This window comes from Alligator sinensis, unplaced genomic scaffold (assembly GCF_000455745.1).
Source record: "Alligator sinensis unplaced genomic scaffold, ASM45574v1 scaffold991_1, whole genome shotgun sequence".
NCBI classification, from domain to species: domain Eukaryota; kingdom Metazoa; phylum Chordata; order Crocodylia; family Alligatoridae; genus Alligator; species Alligator sinensis.
In genome coordinates this window covers 861,387-877,011 of record NW_005842335.1, presented here as the reverse complement: position 1 = coordinate 877,011, position 15,625 = coordinate 861,387, and the positions used below count along the sequence as shown (strand labels likewise).

Genomic DNA, 15,625 nt, shown 5'->3' with positions numbered 1-15,625 from the left:
ATTTATTAGAATATATACATATATATACACACACACACACACACACACACATATATACGTGCCTGGCCCACTTCTGCTTGCCTCCCTTTCTCTCCCTTCCCTCCCTGCCTGTCACCCCACCCCGCCAGCTGTTCTGGGGGACATTGGGGGGGTCGCCACTACCATGATCCTTGCCTTTGCCCTCAGGCAGGGAGGCATGAGAAAGCCCCACTGCTCGGGGCCCGCATCACGCAGCCAATTGCCAACCACCCTCTCGGCGGCGCATGGGTAGTTGCCCAAAAGCATTACAGACACACAGACATACTAAGTCTTTTATTATATTAGAATACACACACATACACATATGTATAATATAGATCTGTGTATGTATACACACACACATATACATATATCTATGCATATATATAAACACATATGCATTTATCTATGCATATATGATGTATATATGCATCCTTGTATATATGTGTGTGTGTGTGTGTGTGTGTATATATATATATATATGCCTACGTATGTGTATGTACACACAGATAGACGGACACAAAAATCCTCCCAGAGCCTAGAGTTGTTATTGCCACTCCAGTTCCCAGGTGACAGGTGGCTATACTATCAAAGGTGTTAGCTTTGTTTTGTGCTCCATAATATGGACGGTATATCATGTGGGATGGGTCTCTTCCTGACATCACATGGTTAGGAAGAGCACTACCAGGACGCTCTGACTGGCACTCTCAGCAGAAGAGCCAAGGAAACTGGGTGAACCGTGGAGCCTCTCTGCCCCAGAAGTTTCAGAACCAAATCCATTTCCTTGTGATTTGCAGGGAGGTGGTTAGGTGTATTAGCCTGAAGTCAAGCAGAAGGTAGGGCAGGGGGCACCTGTTATTTGCAGGAAAGGGAGAGCAAGGTGTTGAGAAGGCCTGAGCATGTTGGAAGAAAGCCCAGTGCTGTCCCAACTGAGGTGGGGAGGCAGGGTCTCCAGCACTGAGTCTGAAACACCCAAGCTCCCCAAATCTGCAGCGTACAACCCCTGGCAGCTCAGCACACTGCACAATCCAGTGATATGCAAAGACCCTTACCCTAGCTTGGGGTCCAGAGCTAGGGAGCTGGGCAGAGCACCATGCTGATATAGCCGTACTGCTTCCAGACTGATCCAGTCCTGGGATCTCCACACAGCACTGTAGATATATCCCCCACCCTATGAGAGCTGCATTGAAAACCCTACAATTTACAACGTGCAGAATTCTCCAAGAAAACTAAGGTCCCATTAATCCTGTATGAATGGTAAAGGTCTCCAGGCACTTTCTGCAAGAACAAAGGCTTGCCCTGAAGCACTGGGCAACAATCCACCTTTCTTTTCCATGCTCTTGTGAGTGTCAGTCACTGACTGCTGCTCTCCCCCCACAGGTGGCTGCATTTCAAAAGAGAGGGCCCTGCCAAGAAGAGGAGGGATAGGAGCCAACCATCTCCCTCCTCTGGGGACCTGGGGTTGCAAAGAGGTGAGGATTTCAAATGGAAAGCCCTCTTTCCACTGGGATACTCTATGGTAGGGGTCCATATGCTGCACTGTAGCCAGGGAAACATCGCTGCCACCCTCACTTTTGCAGTCAGCACCGTGAGATCTTAAATAACCAGGAACTCAAGTTTTCTGTCTCATCGGAAGACACTTGGGAGGAGGAGAGCATTCATTTCTTCCCCTTCCCTCCCACGTGAATTCTTTTGTGCCGTTTCCCTCTGCCCAAGTTCCCCTTGGGTGAAGAGGAGCAACAGCCCCTCTGAAATCCCAGATGCCTCCTGCAGACTTGAGGTTGCATTTCAGCTGACTTTTGAGGTCTTCCCTCTCCCGCGGGCCTCTGCTCAAACCATGACAAAACCTTTGGCTCTTTGCTCGCCTGCCCCACTCAGCTCTGCAAAAAGACAAAAGGCCTCTAAATAAATAGCTGCTGCATCCTCTAATTGCAGCGGACAGAGCAGGTGGAGGTCAGCCGTTCCCAGCATGGAGCAGCACAGGAGCTAACAAGGGTCTCTGTGTACATGTAATAAAGGCAGCCTGCACAAGAGCCCCCATTAGATTTAAATCACGGCCCTAAGAAAACATTGGCTTCTCCACTTGAGCTGTTCACAGCAGAAACAATGCGGCTGACCGACAGTCTGGGGGGAGCAATTAGTTAGACTCCATCTTCCTGCTGCCTCATTCAGGCTTTAAATCAGAGAAACCCTGGCACACCTTTTCCATCAGCTGCAACCAACCTTCTTCTCCCCCCCACTCCCCATGTGCTCCAGCCCAGCTCAGGGGCAGTTGAGATCTGGTTCCCATGTCTCAGACCCATCTCTCACGATATGGGTGAACCAGTCAGGTGGGAGATATCATATGGCATCTGGAATTATATTGCCCTTCAGTAACCCCAATGACCAAACAGCCCCCTGGGACCTTTGGGACCCCCTCATTGTCACGAAAACGAATTCCCATTTCTAAAAGCCGCCGTGATGCTTCCAATAATGGCGACAGATGAAGATTGTGGGCTGATGAGCTACTTCTCAAGCTTCTTGGTGCCTAGGCTCCTGCTTGCTTCAGATTTGGGGAGGGTGCCTGCAGACTCAATACAAAATCCCTGTTCTGGCATAGGCAGAATGCCACCTTGGTTGAAACTTGGGCAGCAAAACCTTTTCAAAGTTGCAGGTGGATGGTGGAGGTGACCTTGAGTAGAGCTGGATGCATGGGTGACTAGGGAGGCGAAACAAAAAAGCAGAGGCATGCCTGTGAGTCACCCTGCCTGGGAGGGGAGGATCTCCAGAGATAGTGCAAGCCTGCCACATCAAGCCCTTATCAGCTGCAGAAAGGGCAGAGAAATCCAAGTGCTGGCCCCAGGGCTATGAGGAGCAAGATATCAGATGGGAACATTACATCCCAGAAGAGGGAGTTGCTGCTTGAAGGATTCGGGAGACCTCCGCTCCCTGGAGCAGAGAGGAATACGCTGACGATGAACAAACAAAATGCTGATTCTTGCAACGTGGGAGCTAATGAGATTAAATCCCGTTCGTTCGTGTGCATCCTGGAGACCCAGTCACCTCCTTGGTGAACCCGAGTCCTATCTCATTCATGCAAGACCTCTATGGAAACATCCCTGATTTCCCCTGACTTACCTGAGACCAGATTAGAGCCTGTGACCTCCTAGGAACACCCCAGGGTAGTGACACCGGTGTAGTCAGAAGGGCACAGCTCAGGATGTGTTCTCTGCAGAGAGTGAAGAGGAGCAGGAGAGGTTCACACATCACCAACCCTACGAAGAGCAGAGACCTCCTCCAACTCCCTGAGGACCTTGCCAGCTGTGTTCACGCGAGCCCATATTGGAAACCCAGAAAGGAGCGGCGCAGAGCAGAAGGGAGGCACACCCGCCATGCCACCCGCTACCTCCCAGCCATGCAAAGAGTCAGGAGGCATCTGAAAGCTGCAGGCTGGACAAGCTAGTCCCCAATTAGCCAGTGGAGCTTCAGGGGCTGGTTGGGAGAAGCCTCCACTCTGGACCCGAACAGTCTCCAAACCACTTGAGTCTGCAGGGCTGGGCTAGGAAGGCAATGATAAAGGTGAGCTTGCTGGTATCCCCTGCTTCTGGTCCAGACAAGAGGCTGTGGGTGGGTCACACTGAGGCCAGGTCTAGAATAGTGACACCAGTATATTGCACCCCCAAAGCACTGCTAGCAAGGACGTAGCTCAGGGACCAAAGCTGTGCTCATTAGTGGCGAAGCAAAACCACCCCCATGAGTGTCACAGCTGCAGCAGTAAAAGTGGAGGGGCTTCTGCCAGTGGGTCACAAATCACATCACTTCCCCCACTCCGACCAACAGAGCGACGCGGGCAGAAGTTGGACTATAGCCCTGGCCAGAAACAGGATGAAACAACCCCTTGATTTTTAAGATGAGTTAAAGGAACCTTTATGAAGCTGAAAAATAACTGTTCGTTGCATCTGTAGGCAAAAGGTCAAGGTCAGATCTGACTGGATCCAAACCGGCTCATCCAGCTGCATTTCACAGCAGGAATAAATAGCTGGCCCTCCCCTCGCACCTCCCATGGAGTGTCTCTTATCACTGCAGGAATCCAAACTCATGGAAGAGGTGATATCTTTTATAAGACCAACTAGATATTTGCAAACAAATTATTTTATTTATTTGCAAGCTTTCAGGCGCACACACCCTTCATCAGGCGTAGGAGAGAGCAGAAACTGTAAAAGTTCTCCTAGGTAGAAATGAAAATTCATATTTCTTATCACTGCACATAGCAGCAGGAGCAGCAAGCACTGCTGACAAGCAGCCCCTCCATTAGCTCAGTGGTTAGATGAGAAACTGTTCAGGGCAGGGACGTATCTCACAAAACCGTGTGTACAGACACCGCACCATGTCTATTTTAAGGAGTGACACTTAGCTCCATGCTTTCATCTCCAGAGCCTTGTACAAGCATTGGCCCAGAGCCTGCAGTGGGGATGGCCACTGTGAAACGTGGCTGGGCTGCATTCAGAATAATGTCCTGGAAACTGGCCTTCCTGATGGTGCAAAGCCAGTTCTTGTGCCATCGCGTCTTGTCCTGCCGCAGATGTAGGGAGAATAGCAAGGACTTCTCTGCACCCTTCTTTCCGATCTCCAGCTGAGACGGTGGCCTCAGGGTAATGGACGGGATGACCTCCTGAGGTCCCTTCCAGCCCCACTGGCCTCTCATTCTACGATATACACTACTTGTACACACACACACACACACACATGCACGTATGTATATACAAACACAGGTATACACACACATATGTATACACGCACATGTATATACACACAGGTATACACACACACGTGCATATTTATATATACACACATGTATGTATATGCATACGGACACACATGTATATACACGCATATGCATACACATGTACGTACACACAGGTACACACATATGTATGTATATACACACATATGTACACACACATGTATACACACCTATATAGCGCGCACATATATATTACCTATACACAAGCCCACACACAATGCATTAATAAATATGTTGTACAAATAACATGCATGACACTCGCAGCACACTCCGAGTCTGCATCACGGAGCTTCCCTCTGCCTCGGTCTGAGAAAACAACTTTCAAGGCCCTGGACATCTTAGCACAGGGTCAACTAGTCCTCTTTCTCCTAGTCTGGCATGAATGATCTGGTGGCTGCCTACAAACTCATCAGGGGAGATCAACAGCAAATAGGCAGAGCTCTTTCCTCCCCAGCACCACCTGGGGTGACAAGGAACAATGGTCACAAGCTGATGGAGAATAGGTCTAGGTTGGAGATCAGAAGGCAATATTTTACAGTTCGGGTGGCCAAAATCTGGAACCAACTTCCCAGGGAAGTGGTCCTCGCCCCTACCTTGGGCACATTCAAGTGGAGGTTGGGCGATCACCTGTCCGGGGTCTTGTGAACCCAGCATTCATTCCTGCCTGTGGCAGGGGGTTCAGGCTCGATGATCTGGTCAGGTCCCTCCTGACCCTAGCTACTATGAAACTAAAACTATGATCTTACACTGAAAGGCACATTGTTGACTTCTAATCTAATGCAAATTGCCTGCTACCATTTGATCGAGGCTGATCACTGGGATTTTTCCTCTTTTCAAAATGACACTCCCCCTGTTATTGTCAAAGCCAGACAAGAAAGTGTCCGGCTACCAGGGGGAAAAGTGAATCTGACAACTCTGATGAAGCACAAAGTGCACCCCAACACAGAAAGAAAATACAGGGAAAATTAGAAATATGTTCTCACGAAACACTTTCCATTTTAGCCATGTCAGTACCGCTTGTAGAAACAGTATGAATAACTGTTCAGATAGAAGATCAACTTTTTAGAGAAAAAAATATGCCTTTAAATACAATTATCCAAGTATTCTGGTATTTTCTTTAGCAACAATGCAACACATCTACATTTTATAAGTACCATATTCCCTCTCTCCCAAGAGATGTCTCTAGGTTTATACCAGATTTATCATGGTCTCTTGCAGACCTGCATTTTGATTACTGCCATTGATTACAGAAGAAATGTTGCTTTGGGAAAATGATAATTCCATGTGCACTAAAGAAACGTATCTTACACGGTTTAAATTCATTTCATCTTCTGTCCTCCTTTTATGTTCTTTGTCCCATTTGTGACTTGCAGTAAGTTGAAAAAGGCAGATAATGAAGATTGTACCCTTTCACACTGAGATTTTTGCCTTCCCTTTGATTTAATTGCGATAAAGCCAGAACAGAAGGATATGATCACAGGTCTAAGAACAATTAACAACTCAAAATTTTATTCCCTCTATTTTGCAATTTTAAATGATAGAATATTCCCATTTGTCTTCATCTTCCTTGAAGTGTGGGGCCCAAAACTGGGTGCAGTCCTCCCGGTGAGTCCTTATCGGTGCTGAATAGAGTAGAGGAATCTCTTGGCTTTCGGGTAACAGTCCTATTAATACAATCCCGTATGCTCTTGGGTTTGGGTTTGTTTTGTTTTTTACCAAAAACAGATTCATAGATGTTAGGGGCTGGAAGGGACCTCACAAGATCATCAGGTCCAGCCCACTGCGCTTGGGCAGGAAAGGCTGCTGGGCTCACATGACCCCAGCAAGGTGAGTGTCCAGACGTGTTTTGAAGATTTCCAGAGTAGGCGATTGTATTGCCTCTGGGTGCAATCTAATAGCACACTGTAGACTCATATTCAGCTGGCAGCACACTCAGTTATGATCATCGTACAGCGTAAAAGTACCTCTCTTCCCCATGGAGCTCAAATCTTTTCCCCGTTTACATATACAAGCATCCCATCACCTGCTTCTCCAAGGCAGCCACTTCTGGGGTGGAACGCAGCAGCCGTCTCTGCAGTGCTGAGCAAGACTCTGCAGCAACACAGAACAATACATGAAATACTACTGATATGCAAATGTCACTCTTTGTCGGTGACAAAAAGGGAAAAGAATCAGCCTGAAGAAGGGTGCTTGTACCTGAAAGCTTGCAAAGAACAATTTAATGAACGATAATAAAAGGTATCACATCTGCTCAAATAACCTTCTGGGCCAAAGGATCAGCATTCACTTTGATGTTCAAGTGAGGGGATGAAACTCCTGCTGACATGGACTCTGTCATTGTCACTTCTGCTCGTCACACCTCGGTGCAATTGTGCTGTTAATTGAGCTTTCCGTGACACTGGTTCGGAGGCCCTCTGAGCTATCACCCTCTTTTGTCAATCTAGCTGTTAGATTTGGCCAGTATGGGTCAGCTCGGGTCTCTAGATTCAGTCAGGATCAGGCAGGGGACAGGATGGTCTCCAGAGAGGTGGAGTGTCCACCAGGAAGGGATCTGCCTGTTTGTCCGTGGAGAATGGATCCCTTGGCTTTTGGCTGGCTTAGCAGGAAGGGAGAGATCCCTTTCTACCCATGGCTGGCCGGCCTTGCTGGTTAATGAGTTTCTCCTGCTGCTAGGTTCCTCCGAGCCTTGCTGGCTGTGCGCTGGGGCTGGCTGGCTTTCCATCCAGATTTTTGAAATATTTTGTGCTGTGGTTTCTGTGCGGCACTCAGACACTTTGCACAAGGCACCTTATAAATTGATTAAATCAATACGCATAAAACATTATTTTTAATCCTTCCTTTCATGTTGCTCTTTTCATTATTAAAAGGCCCCCACCCACAGATCCCAACGCCACGCTACAACAAGGGCCAGCCCAGCTTGACTAAAAATACCTTTGGCTTCCCCACAAAAGGTTGGAAAATAATGATTTTATGAAAGGAAACTTGTTTTGGAGTAAAAGCAAAGCTTGTAAATGCTTGGAGAGGACTGTCTCTTCTGCTACATTTCCCACAATACCTGGCAGGCTTCGGGCATGATCAGAAGCAAACCAATAAATTCACAATATTACCAAGCATGACCACGATCTCCATTTCCCCACAGGCCTGCAAGGTACAAGGACTTGGCCTCTCTCTTCAATTAGGGATGGGTGAATCTTAAAAGGTTTGGATGCTTCGGTCTAATAAACCTCCAAAGTTCAGATCCTTTTTCAAACTAGATCCAAACCCATATAGGCCATTCCTCCCCTGCCTGCAGACAATGGACATTTTGCCATTAACATCAGCTGGGAGGAGGGTTAGGCTCTTGCAATGGCTGGGCACAATGTGAAGGTTTCTTGGCGTCTGGGTTTCACGTGGATTTCCTGTGCTGTCTGGGTCATGAGGTGGGGGTCCACAGCTTCTAATTCAAGAGCTGCAAACCAGTGTTGTGGGTACAAGGGAGAGATTGCGGAAGCCAGTATTGTTCAAGTGGTTGTCCGGGGGTCTGAGCCCCATACAGGGCTGTCGCTGCCCCACCTTTCACACATACACACCGTGCTACAAGTCCCTGAAAAAGTAAAGAGAAGGGGATATGGCAGCATGATGTGGAGCCAGGAAAAGGCCCGAGCTCTGACCTCTGAGACTCCAGGAATGAAGGTGATCGCACTCCCTGCGGGAAAGGAAAAGGACAGGCCAGGAAGGAAGATGCGGAAAGGTCCTCGTGTTGATTTGCAAGAGGCTTCCAACAAACCTGCCAACAACTTCCGAGGAGGATCGGTGGAGCCCAGTTACTCTCTCCAGGTCTCTATACTTCAATTATCAGTGCAGCACCTGGTGAGGAGATGGTGCTCAGTGCCCTGGAGAATAGGCCCCAGAAGCTAGAAGTTTTCTTATCACCAGACTCCAGCTTTTTCCTTAGCCTCTACCCTATCCCTCCTCCTAGTGACTCTCTCTTTTCCAGAGATCCCAGCACCAAGGGCAATCAATGCAACATCTCTGGACTTGTAGCTTTTGACAGATATCAGTGCGACTGAGCAAAGAATAAGACTCATGTCTCGGTTTCTTGAAGATGGTGATTATGCTCTTGGGTTCACACATGAATGTACTGCTCCATGGGAAGGGGTCCATGGAGACCAGAAGCTAAGGTGAGTTACAAGTCAGGGCTGTGGCCTAGCTTCAGTGGCCTTTATGTGCTATGGAAAATGAATTCCCCCTGGATCTCATCACTGAGAGGTAACTATTCAGGCAATTAAGAGAAACAAGATAGTGGAGAGTAGCCAGGCTGGACTGAATGCATCCAGTTTCTCTTGTGAAGCTGTCCCAGGCCCGAGCAGTACTTGGGTGGGAGACCACCTTGCACTCGGAGATGCTGTAGACTCATGTCAAGGAGTCATAGTTGAACAACTGGCAAATCCAAGACCACAGAGAGTGAATGACTAGCCAGACTGAGTTCAGTCCCACTGACACTGTTGAGCTGATATATGGGAATAAAACCAAGGATGGTCGTGACTAGTGCAGATGTGACATCACTTCCTTTTGATGGTCTGCCAGCTGATAGGTAAGAGTCCAGTTTCCTCATGCAAACAGCACAGGGTAGAAGGCAAGGCAAGGTAGCACCTTAGAGGTATAAGCATAGAGTAGCATCACTCAAGTCATACATTAGCTACTTGTGATACAGCAGAACCCACTATTGCATTTGGCAGAAGTACACCCACTTATATCGTATTGCCATGCCAGACCCCAGACATCAATCATTACAAGGCAGCACACAGATCTAGAATTTTGAAAGGAAGTTGCAGGTGGTGAGGTGCCTCATCACATACAACACAACACATATTTTTCTCCCTTTAAAAACAAACTAGAAGCTTTACTGATATGCTAGGGGCCTCGGACTGTATTATTTGGTTTAAGATGGAAGCAAAAAACAAAAATAACTTCTTTGGAATGAGTTAAAACCAATCTGAAGGGCTGTAAAATTGGAGTTTCCTTACCAGGAGCAGCTAATGGAGAGCAGGACTGCAGAATAAAAGTTAGCTTGATTGGTGGAACGCCGAGACCCCTCTATTCAGCACTGGGGAGGCCACATCTGGAGTCCTGTGACCAGTTGTGGGCCCCCCACTACAGAAAGGATGTGGACACATTGGAGAGAGTCTGGTGGAGGGCAACAAAAATATTCGGAAGCTGGGGTTCGTGACTTGTGAGAAGAGGCTGAGGGAACCGGGCTGATTTAATGTGGAGAAGAGAAGACGGAGGGGGATTGAATAGCAGCCTTCGCCTCCCTGCAGGGGGGTTGCAAAGAGGACGGAGCTGGGCTGTTCTCAGTGGGGGGCAGATGACAGGACAAGGAGCAATGGGCTCAAGCTGCAGCAGGGGATGTTGAAGTTGGATATTAGGAAAAACTTCCTCCCGAGGAGGGTGGTGAAGCACTGGAGCAGGTTACCCAGAGAGGTGGTGGGTTCTCCATCCTTGGAGGGTTTTAAGACTCAGGTAGACAAAGCCCTGGTTGGGATGATGTAGTTGGGGCTGGTTCTGCTTGGAGCAGGGGGTTGGACTCGATGCAACCTCCTGAGGTCCCTTCCACCCTCATTTTCCATGATGGTATGAAATCATTAAGATAGAAGAGAGGGTCGTTAGCACCTGTGCAATGAAGAGTTTAGAAGGAATGAGGTAGATTAGAACGAGCCATGAAATCAAGCGACTCCCTCAGCGCAGCCCGACTGGAAATGCTGCTGCCACTGCCAGGCAGCTGGCTGTAAACTTTGGGTGGACCCAGAATCAAAGGGGGATGCAAGTGCACCAGTGCACACCCCCCGGATCCACCCCTGAAGCTGTATATCTGCTCCGTTAGCAGTGAGGGGATCTTAAACAGGGCACCGGTGGCTGACAGGTCATGAACAGCTAACAAACTCAATTGGTTCCTGGACCTTGTTTTTAACAACTTATCGCCCTTGCCCTATGGCTTAATTTCTTTAAGGATTCCTTTCAAGATCACAATGTTCTGCTAGGAAGACCTTTGGGACCTCTTGGCTAAACATGGGCATTTCTTTTATTCATTACCAGTCTCCGGCTTCATTAATGCTTTAGCTATTTCATCACAGCGTTTGCCAGCCTGTTAATGTGTCTTTTGGATTCGTTTTAACCGGCAGCCCTCCCTGCTCCATCGTTTGGCGGAGCAGCGTTGTCCTTTTTCAGGGGGAGCTGAGCACTGTGGTCTGGAGGTTAAAACCCTGCGGGCGGGGAATCAGGATTCTTGGCTTTCATTCCCGGCTGTGGCACGGATGCTCTGGGTGGTCCTGTCAAGCCATCTTCCCCCCTCTGTGCCTTCATTTCCCTACTGGTAAAATGTGGACTTCAGAGGAGTTATGAACTCAGCCTAGCATGTATGCGTGTTTGTATGATCATGCGTCTTACTACTTTCTCTGCTTCTAACCTAAAACACCAGAATCCAAACAGTGAGCTCAGGTTTGGAAAAGTCCCAGAAACAGCTCAGTTGACCAGATTCTGCACTTGGAAATTGTAAGTTCAAGATCTTAAAGGTATTGAGATCAGGCCACCCAGTACAACTGTCCGTGGAATAAACCAGGCATCATGGTAATCAGATAGATTCATAGATTCATAGATGTTAGGGTCGGAAGGGACCTCAATAGATCATTGAGTCCGACCCCCAAATTATATTATACTATATTAATTATATTATACTATAATAATAGATACTATTATTGAAGGATAGTTTTGGGGGCCAAGCATAGACTTTCATTAAAATATTTTAAAGGATTCTTCGACATCTACTGTTAAAACAATAATATCTTGACTTGCTGCTAATAGAGAGGAATTGGTTGAGACTCTGAAGACAGGGGGCAACATGGGTGACCGGGATCCTGAAATGATGGAGCTTGTAATCCTGAGAAAAGGAGGGAAGGACAGTGGCAGTGTAAAAGCACCGGACTTCAAAAATGCAGAGAATTGGTAGGCAGGATCTTATGCAATGTAAAGTCTAAGAAAAAAGAGGATCTAGAAGAGTTGATTGTACTTTAAAGAGACCGTATTAAGAGCAGGCTGTCTTGATATAAAGGAAGAACTGCAAGAGATGTGTCTGGCTAAGCAGTCAGCTCTTCAATGACACAAAACTTCAGAAGGAAACATGTATTACTAAGGATGAATATAGGAGCCTAGTACAGGCATGGAGGTAGAAAGTCAGAAAGGCCAAGGCACAGACTGAGATGCAGATAGCAATGGGTATAACAGGCAATAAAAACCATTCTGTGAGTATGTTAGCAGTAAGAGCAAGACTGAGGCAAGCGTAGGTCCCTTCTTGACTAGGGAGAGGAATACAATAATGGATGCTGTGGAGAAGGCTGACGGCAATGTTCGCTGGCAGCGTGCTTGGGTGCCTAATTCCTCTCAGGCTATTAACAGCAGTTGATTGAATAATGAGCAGAGATCACCAGAAGGCTCTTCCCTCCCCTTGCTGCCCCTGCCCAAAATTTCATTTGTGTTCAGCATTTCTACATTTTTTCAGGCTGACGATAAAAAAAATTCCCAGTTTTCAGCCATGCAAAATAGATGTTGAAACCTGGAGAAGTAAATCTATGACAGGTAGGAAACATGTCCAGGAAAAAAGCAGGCACCTCCTGCAGAAATCTCCCCTCTGACAAAAAAACAACAACACTAAAAACATTTTTTGGTGAAAAAATCTGAGGTAGCTTTAAAAGAGGAGAGAGTGTCTTGCACTTTTGGGCTCAGTTATCACAGTAGCATGGTCCTCACCCTAGCTGAAGCAGCAGGCAAAAAGTAAATGCAACACCTCACTTGAGCCCTCGATAATACACACCTGGCTCTTTTTGCTTGATTCAGGACTTTGAGGTTGGCTTTGAAGGCATTAATTTGCGGTGCTCTACAGCTCAGCATTTTCTTTAAGTCTCCTGCACGCTAAATAAGCCCACGAAAGGAAGAGGCACAATGTGCATCCACCTCTGTTGAGCAAGTAGCCTACTTTGTGTGCAAACACTCTTTTAAAGGAGCCGTGGATTAAATAATAGCACTGATGTCATACAAGGCAGCAATGAACCATGCCTCAAATTGGGGGTGAGGAAAGGAGCGGAGAGGCTTTGTAGGTGTGCAGGGTAGGGCCTGGTGGCTTGATGTGAAGCAGAGGTGGCCAACCCTTGTGGCACATGGCAGATCAAGGAAGGGCCAGGCAGCACAGCGACAGAAAGGGAGGGAGCAGAAAGCAGAGCAGCAGCTCAGGCAGGGCATACAGGGCAGGGGGCAGAAAGCAGAGCAACAGATTGGTAAAGGGAATCGGAGTGGTGCTCAAGGAGGGTGTAGGGCTAATCTATACCCCACTGATGTGAGGTTTGACCCTGCTGCTTTGCCAAAACTAACCGAAAGGTCCAAATCGATTCAGAAAAAGCAAGGACGTGCTCCTACAAACGGTCTCCCCCCTTCCCACTGCTCCAGCTTGATTCAAAGCTCCTTCTCTCCCACCTCAGATTCATTAACATGCACAAGACGCCCTACTCCCAAAAACACTACTGGCACGAGCCTCCCCTTTCTTTCCCACAATTGCCCTGCTCTGCTGGGAAGATGACCCTGGAGATGAGCAAGGAGGACTTCAGTGAGAGACGGTGGCTTTTGGGGAGAGTCAGTGAGGGAAAGTGACACAGAAGAACAGGAAAATGAAGCATTTGAATAGGGATTCACACTTCCAGACCTCGATAAAGGGCTTTTTTCAGGTTTGCCCACCCCTGAGTTCTTCCTTCCCGTAAGGGATCAGATTATGGCTAAATAAACAGTGCGCCAGAACACGTGGATCTAAGACAGTGGTTCCCAATCTTTTCCAGACCCCACTCTGAAGATGTCAGCTCTTAGCTTGCATTTCTTTTTTAACTAGAATTGCAATTCTTCTGTTGCAAAGGGCTCAGAAAGGTCACAACAAGGCAGAATGGTTTTGATGCTATGGATTCGTCTTTGCAATATCTGGGTTTAGCTTGGGAATCATGGGTAGGTGTTTGCACATCTAACAGCTAATATTAGGCAGCACCCTTGAAAGGATATCATGGCACCCCAGGCACTGTGGCACTGTGGTTGAAAATCACTGATCTAAGGCAAGGCTTGGAGGTGGTATTCAGTCCTTTGCATTTGAAAGATTCAATCATGCTTTACTCTGCCCGAAAAGGCAAACTAGTCTGTTCATATTTTCTCTCTCTTTTCCTTCTTTGCAGCTGATAGCTGAGCTGAGACATAAACAACATCCAAGGGACATCTCAAATCATTGGAAAAGTACCATCAATGCTGTCTGCAGAAGATCCTTTGACTCCAGTGGAAAGACAGACACACCAACATTAGCGTCCTCTCGCAAACAAACGCCACGAGCACCAAGGCGATGATCATCCGACGCCAACTTCGCTGGACCAGCCACGTCATCCAGAAGTCTGACTCCAGACTCCCAAAGCAAGTGTTACTCTCCCAGCTCAGTCAAGGTGTACGCTCAAGAGGAGGGCAGAGAAAATGCTTCAAGAATGTCCTCAAGGCCAACTTGAAAAAATGCAACATTGACATCAACTGGTGGGAGACTATCACCCGGGACTGCCCCAAGTAGAGGAAGAGTCGGCTACAAGGATCTCAGTACTTTGAAACCTTCTTATGACAACAGGAGATGAAAAAGCAGGAGTGGCAGAAACGGCATGCCGTGGACCAAATCAAGAACCCAGAGCCACCCACCTCCACTTTCCACCTTGGAAACATATGTCCAAGCTGCAACAGAAAGTCTGTCAATCCCAAATCAACCTCATCAGCCATCTTCAGACCCATGGGTAAAGCAATCATGGGAGACGATCATCCTTGACTGCAAGGGATTGCCAGAGAAGGAGTTTCAAACAGCCCCAGAACAACAGAACTGGAGATATAAGCTGTCTTTCTACAGTTCATCATGAACTAGGAAGTCTGAGTAGCAAACTGGTGCCCTAGAAAGGTGGTGAATTGCTTTGTAGGTAAATGTCATTGCTTTTCCTAGTCAGTTTGGACTAGACAACCTGGGAGGTCCCTTCTAAACCTCTGCTTCCAAGAGACAATGCAGTGACCAATGCCACCCCAGGTGACAGCCTCTACAGCCAAAAGAAGAGGACGGTATCCCCAGCTCATGCACCTGGTCCTTGGGTGGCAGTAGTTATGCTGTGGACACATGAATAGGAAAACAAAAGGGAGGTGGTGCTCTCCCCTACCCTGGGGGTCTTCAAGAGGAGGTTAGATGAGTATCTATCTGGGGTCATCTAGACCCAGCTATGCATCTAGCTGGGGTCATCTAGACCCAGCCCTCTTTCCTGCCTATGCAGGGGGTTGGACTCGATGATCTATTGAGGTCCCTTCCGGCCTGAACATCTATGAATCTATGAATCTATGAAAAACATGGGAAGAGTTGGAAGAGCCACAAGCAGGATCAAAGGACTGGAAAACAGGCCTGAAGTGAGAGAGGCCAGGAGCGCGGTCTATTTAGCTCATCACAGAGAAGGCTAAGGACCAGTGTGGAATCAGGATAAGTGCAAAACCTGTGCAACAGGGAATGGGACCCGATCCCCCAATCAGGGATGATCCAGGATCCAGCTGTGTCAGGCTTGGAAATTTCATAGATTTCATAGACATTAGGGCTGGAAGGGACCTCGGAAGATCATCGAGTCCGGCCCCCCGCCCAAAGGGCAGGAAGTCAGCTGGGGTCATAGGATCCCAGCAATATGAGCATCCAGTTTGCTCTTGAAGGTGTTCAATGTAGGCGCTTGAAATTGGGTGGCAGGGAAGCAGTGGCAGTGTTAA

General features: G+C 47.7%; 1 protein-coding gene across 1 annotated transcript in view; it reads right to left on the bottom strand.

The window, feature by feature from the left end:
- The window catches only part of IGFBP2 (insulin like growth factor binding protein 2), a 144,975-nt gene that overhangs the window by 109,495 nt on the left and 19,855 nt on the right, over positions 1–15,625 (bottom strand). The window lies entirely within an intron of this gene.